The following is a 6,870-nucleotide window of genomic DNA, read 5'->3' on the forward strand; positions in this document are numbered from 1 at the left end:
AGAAATCTGGCTTCATGCAAAGGCATCAAATCCAAAGCTCATTAATTAGCACTTTATGCCTTGTTTGTTCAATCGCTACAAAAGCTGCAGCATAAAAACAGCGAGGGGTGACGTCCCGGCTCGGCTCGGCTCCGGCTCGGCTCTGAGAGGTTGCCAGCAGAGATAGCAGCCAAGTGGTTATTTTATAGATTAAACAAACTGGATGTAATGTGGGAACGTGCGACGTCTCTGCTACAGAATGCAGGCGGGAAGGATGAAGACGGAGGCTGCGAGCGTCTGCAGCCCCCTCCGGAGCGCACGACTGAGTCCCGCCGCCGCCGCCGCCGCCGCCGCTTCCTGTCTTTGTAGATGTTATTTGTGGATCTGAACTGCTGCCTGCTTCGGCTCCGCGCTGACCTCCGACCTCCGCCGCGCAAACTTGGTCTTAATCTGCAAAAGAAAACAAAGAGAACCAGAACAAACAGCGCCGGCGCCGGCTGCATACAAAGCAGCTCCGGCTGCAGAGCGTAGCTGTCGGGCGTCCTTGGAGGAGAAACACTGATTTATCATTTCCAGCTTTTATTGGAGCCGCTGTTTAGGTGTGATTCAATACTTTCTGCAACCAGCTGCTTGTTTATTACAGCAGTAGGTCCGGTCTGATCCGGACCAGGAGAATCCCCGGCGCTGCTCGGTAGAAGGTCGAGCTGCCTTCAGTCGAGCTCCTCCGGCGGGTTGAAGCTCCCTCAGAGCTCTTTGTTTCTGGCTTTGAACAGATGGACGGGCGTTAGGCTTCCTAACCGCTCGCTCTGAACCGGCGGCTTTGATTCGGTTAATCTGCGGTGAACAGCAGAGGGCGTCTACCCTGATCGGATCGGGCCGCGCCGGGTTTGTTTTAGACGCACAGAGTCTGTCTGTGGAGTTAGAACAGGGACGGATCTTCATCTTCCATCCAGTAGAACTGTGGTTCAGAACTCCTGATAATGTTCCTTAAATCATCCCGACGCTGCTGAAGTCCGACTATAAACGAACACGTAGAACCACGACGGCAACGCGCTCACGCTGATTCGTTACCGTGTTTGTTCATCAGGACAGCCATCAGCTTCAGACTCTGAACCCGTAGAAACAGAAGGACGCTCCGGCTCGACCCGGGTGAGGTTGTCTGGTCACTAGTTCCAGGTAGAAGAACCTCCACCCAGAACAGGTCTAGCCTACATTCCTGGACTAATTAGTTTCAGCTCAGACAGTGATTGAAGTAAATCAGGAGCTCATAGACGTGCCGTCTCCTCCAGGAGTTAAACCCAGAACAGGCTTCAAAGAGCTGCACAGCGCCACCTGCTGGTATGAACACCACATGTTGTTCTTCAGCGCCGTGCACGCCGGGTTTCACTCCTTAACCATGTATGACGTGTAGAACGGGCCTCCATACGTCCATCCCAACATCTGCTTCAGTCGTTTCAACGTGAACCTCCAGAGTTCAGCCTCGGTCTTCTTTCTTTAAGGCTCCTCAAACTTCAGCAGGTCGAACATGAACGTCCTCGTCCTTGTAGCTGTTTAACTTCCTGTCCGGTGCTGAACTGTGGATCCGGGTTGTCCTGGATGAGGAGATGATCAGTAGAGTCTCTCTCCTGCAGACGATGCTGTAGGTTGTGATGTCTGAAGATCCTCAGTCCTCCAGGTCCTGGTTCTTCTGCTTGAGTTCCTTGAAGACGTTCCACCTTCATCCAGGAGGCTTCATCAGCTCTGACTGACTGGTTGGGAGTTCCACATATCCTGAAGGAGACATTAACACCTGAGTTTGGGTTTCAGTTGGGGGTTTGCTGCTCCCTGATTGGATTCTGAACCAGGAAGTACAGCTCCAAGACAATCTGCCAACCAGAGCAGGTTTTCAGGAGCATCTGAGCCCGGTCCTGGTGCAGGTGGAGGTCCAGGTGTTGGTGCATGTACAGTAGGGCGGATCCATTAACGTCCAGCTGAACCAGCCCGGCGGCCACCAAGCAGCTCTTCTGGGCTTCGCTGAAGGTCGCTTCCATGGACAGAGCAGGCGTTCCCTCACGTTCCTCGTCCACATCTGTCCTTTAAGAACCTGCAGCTGCAAACACCGTCTGGCAAACTCCATCTTCATAAACCTTCATAAACCCACTGATCCATCGTCTACCTGAGACAGCATCAGTCAAACTTAACTTGTTTTTTCTTTGATGTCCTCTCAATAAGCTTTCTGAACATCTACAGACATGGAGTCATCTGTTTTTGCAAATGAACTCTTCAGACAAATAAAACCCGTCCACGAGCTGTGAGCCGTGGAGCTCCAGCAGCGTCCAGCCGGTCTGTAGAAGGACCCGACTGTCCTCTAAGGCTCTTCTACCAAACACAAGGTCCTGGTGTTGCCTTCACGGACCCTCAGAGCCTCCTTCAGACTGCCAGAGAGCAGCTCAGCCTTGACTACAGAATATTTTAATACAAATCTGAGGTCCCAGGATTTAGAAGAACATCCACGCTCAAGGCAGCTACGTTCTTGTTAAAATGTTTTTATTCCTTTTCTTCTTAAATTTCTTGATTTTAGTTTTTAAAAAATCCCCTGAAGCGGCTCCACTGTTGCTCTGAATACATTCAGATATGAAGGTTTTCTAACAGTGAATATTCTGCACATTTCCTCCTGGACGTATCTGGTATCGTCTGATGGTTCTGATGGTTCTGATGGTTCGGTCTGAGCAGGTCTCAGGTCTGCTCTCTGAGGTACACCTGGTGCTCGGTGCTGCTCCTGGTTTAAATCTGTCGTTCAGTGGATCTGAGGTCGGTTCTCGTGTTTCATCCTGGAAATATTTCAGAGCCAAATATTCCTGCTCCTTCCAAATTAGCAGTCCTATTTACACGTCGGCGCGGCGTGAAGGCCAACATCTTCACCCGCTGCACCTTCAGCATCTGTCATGTCTGCAGGCTGCAGACGCTCTGATCACAACCTGCGAGAGCTCCAAACGTCACCCGTCGCATTTCTTATTCTCCCCCGTAAATATGAACCCACGCTAAAATTACACCCAGTGTCTGCCTCGGAGCCTCGCGTAACCGGGCTTTGATTCAGCGCTGTTGTGACCCACTTCCCAGATCAATGACATCTGGAGGAGGAGGAGGAGGACGGGGGGAGGGAGGGAAGGTCGCTGGGAGGTGCTGATGATGTCTAACAAACGCGCCTGGCGGGAGGTAACCTCTGGAGCAGGTAGCGTGGAGGAGGCGCTAAACGAGGACGACGTCCAACTGTGTGTTTCATTATGAACAGATGCTGCCGCGATGGGAGGGAGGGGGAGGGGGGGAGGAGGGCGAGGAGGAGGCAGAATCCAAGAGGAGGGAGAAGGAGACGAGGCAGGAGAGAGGACAGAAAGCAGAAAAACGTTCAGCTCATCCCTCAAACATGCAGCTGCAGCGCTGCTCGTGCACGTGCGTGACTGCTGTGCGTGCACGCTCTTCCACGGTGCGACCTCACACACATGCATGAACTAATGCAAGATCACGACAGCCTGCAGCTGCAGCTTCAGTGAACCTCCAGGTCCACTTGATTCATGAGCTGAAGGTCGGCGGAGCTTTAATCTCCCGTCACATAAACACAGCGTTAGCTTCAGGACTCGTGATGGTGGACCAGCAGCGCTCAGGCTGAACAGGAAGTCGCGCTGTGCCTGCACTAATACGACCTCTGGACTCTGGGTTTGCTCACCTGAGTCGCCGCCGGCTGCACAAATGTCAGCTGCGTTTGTTCAGACTTTAGATTCACACCTTTAGACGTGCAGCTCAGGTGTAAGCTCAGACAATCACAGAACAACGTCGCAGCGGCTCTGCATTCGTCGAGGTGTTTGCAGGTACAAATAAAAACTAAGTGGAGGTTTGGCTCCAATAAAACTGGAGTATTACAGAGATTCTGAACTTTAAATCGACAGTGAGGTTGAAAGCAGGGAAGCAGACTTATTGGCTGTGGCTGGTTGTAGTTTTATCCGGACTGGAGTAGCAGCTCCGGTGGAGGATTACCCACAATCCACTGCCTTCACTGTGCAAACTGAGACCACCTGCATGTTGGTTTTGCTCTGGCTGGGTTTAGTCCAGTCACACCGACCTGTTGCTCATGGTTACTGCTCCAGGATCAGCCGGTTCGCATCGGGCCTGGTTCTGTCTGTAAACCGTGTTACGTCCGCGGTTCCCTGGAATGTGGGAAATGAGCATGAACATGCAAACCTGATAAACAAATAGCTTCCAATGCAAATCCTCTGTGTGCTGCATGTAAAGCGGCTCGTCCAGCCGATGCTCTGTTGACTGAACCATGCAGCTTTTTGCTAACGATAACCAAAGTACGTTAGCTGTTCATGTCAACCGCTTGGACCATTTTTATGGAGCAAAATGTGAGTTTGACCAACACAAACCCAACTACTGTAGCTGCTGTACTGAACTGAGCCTGGAACCATTTAAGGTGCAGCCCTTAGCACTGTTAGCACTGTTAGCACTGGTAGCAGCTAAACAGTTGTAGCTGTTTTATAGAACAGTGAGTAAACCCATGTCACACTGTTGAACTATTAGCTAACCCAAACCCAGTAGTTGTAGCTGTTAGACAGAGTTAAGCTAGGTAACAGATGGTTCAAATGTTACATTAACTGTGAGCTAAAGCAGCTAAACAGTTTAAGCTGTTTAGCTGTTAGCTAGCACTGAACTGCTAACACCAAACTGTTAGCTAACACTGAACTGTTAACTAGCTAACACAAACTGCTAACACGCTGCTTAACTGAACCATCAGCTGACTTGATTTAATCATTTCCAATGCGTGACTGAATTCTAAGCAAACCGCTGCCACATATGTTAATCATTGGAGTTTCTGACTCGGTTCTTTTTGGGGTTCAGTTTAGGCTGAAGGTACCGTTTGAACAACCTCCAAACACATGATGTTTGTGCTCATTTCAGACTTGTTTTTGAGTGTTGCATCCAGTTTGACCATTTTATGTTTTGCTGTCATGTGAGGAGCAGAGGTCTTAACGATGTGATCTATTAATCTGGTCTGATTCTTGTAATTAATTGCTGCATTTAACTGTGACAGTGTGAGAATTGTTTCTACTATTTTTTTCTCTATTTTGCGTTATTGTGGCTCTGCAAACCACCTCCTGCATTTTTTAATGAGCTTCTTTTTCCAAACATTATTTTTTTCTTCCGCCAGCTTTCAATTAATCCTACTTTTTTGACATTTTTTTTTGTTTTTCCCTCATTGATGAGACATTTTGCATGGAATGTGTTTTCTGCCTTTCCTGAGGTGTAAGACGTTCGTATCTATCCTCTTGTAGGTGGAGCGTCGTCAAGCACCCAGCCGGAGAGGGCGGCCGGACAAAAAAGACTGCCTTAAGACAAAACTAAAGACACAAAGAGCATCTAAAGCTTCTTTTTTCTTTTTCTTTTTTGCTTCCTTCGCCGATTTACCAAACAGATTAAGTCCTCAAGCTTTTTTTTCTTCCTCTCTGCTGCACTTCGGAGGATCTCTCCCGTCCCGTCCCTCCTTGCCTGTGGTCGTGAACTGATTTTTTTGGCTTCATGTTTCAGATTCTTGTTCCCGTTGAGGAGAATAAAAAAAAAACAGATGAAAGATTTTTTTTCTGGGAGGGATTGTCCTGAGTAACGAGGGATTAACCGTCTTCGGGCTCTTTTTCCCTCCTCGGCGTCCTTGCTCGGTGGTTTTCCGGCGAGTGGATTTGTACTTTTTGTCTCGGCGGCTCTGTTCTCTTTGTGGATGTAACCGAAGTGGACCCGTCCTGATCGCAGCGGATTATCGGCTCTCCACCTTTCATGGCTTTTTGCTCTTGTTGCTCGATTTTGTATTTTTTTTTTCAGCTTTTTTTTTTTCTGTGGTTCCACGTTTTCTGGGCGCTTGACTTTGTTTTTGCTGTTTTTTTGGTACCCTGGTGCCTGTAGTTGATGACTGACAGTCAGGGTTCGGAGGACAGGGTTTTGATTGGCAGATAATCAGCCGACCCGCCTTCCCTCGCAGGCCAATAGAACCTGAACCGACAGGAACTGTTGTAGAAACCTTTTTGGCCCTCATCGTCTCGACTGCCACTGCCGTTCTTCCCCGTTTGATTGGGACGTTTGAAGAGCTGAAGGAGCTCTCTGGCATCCTCAAAGTCCTCTTGTTTAGAAATCAGATGAGAAAACGGAACCGGTTTTACTACCTGTGGGTCAGAACAGAAGCCGATCCAGGATGTGTTGGGTCGAGCTCAGGCTGGAGGCAGAAGGAAGCTTCTGGGTGTAAACACTGGATTAGAGACGTCTGCAGACGAACTGTAGGAGAAACCAAACGTCACCTGTTTTTAATGTTTAATACTTTAATGCTGATGAGGTGAAAACTCAGAAACAGAAAAGCTGCTCAGACGTCATTTCTACTCATAAAGTCTTAAACATCTACATGACCTGTCAGCTGACAGCCACAATAAGGAACAAGCTGAGATCAGAAATGTTTAAATAAAACAGATATATGATCATAAACATCCCACACAGTCGATATAATGATCTCTCTAGACCAACCTTGGAGCCGTTTTTCCATCCTGGCTCGTCCGTTTTCACCCCATTGGAACAGAAAGTTAAACAAATGAAGTCGTTCCATGTTTCTAGCAGCTGGTTGGTCAATTCCTGCAGGTGTGGCCAGTTTCAGTTTGATTTATAAAGTCGGCAAGTCAGCTTTGATGGCGTTCGGCCTGCAGGTGGCGCCGTGGAGACTCAGTTATGGCGCTCTGCTCGTAGCTTCTGCTGCTTCCAGTCTGAGCCGAACACATCCTGATGTGAACTGAGTGATACAAGAACGTGTTCCTGTCAGGTTTACTATGTACATGTAGAATACAGTATAGATATGAAGTAGAGGAAACCAGACGGGCTACAGAG

General features: G+C 48.7%; 1 long non-coding RNA gene across 1 annotated transcript in view; it reads left to right on the forward strand.

Annotated features, from left to right (window-relative positions):
- Positions 1-2,089: 2,089 nt before the first annotated feature.
- Positions 2,090-6,870, forward strand: part of LOC103366357 (uncharacterized) — a 20,455-nt gene continuing 15,674 nt past the window's right edge. Inside the window, exon 1 of the long non-coding RNA XR_520663.1 lies at positions 2,090-2,162. This is a non-coding gene — a long non-coding RNA (uncharacterized LOC103366357). The remainder of the gene's footprint in view (positions 2,163-6,870) is intronic.

Source organism: Stegastes partitus, unplaced genomic scaffold (genome assembly GCF_000690725.1).
Source record: "Stegastes partitus isolate 25-593 unplaced genomic scaffold, Stegastes_partitus-1.0.2 Scaffold934, whole genome shotgun sequence".
Taxonomy (NCBI): Eukaryota; Metazoa; Chordata; class Actinopteri; family Pomacentridae; genus Stegastes; species Stegastes partitus.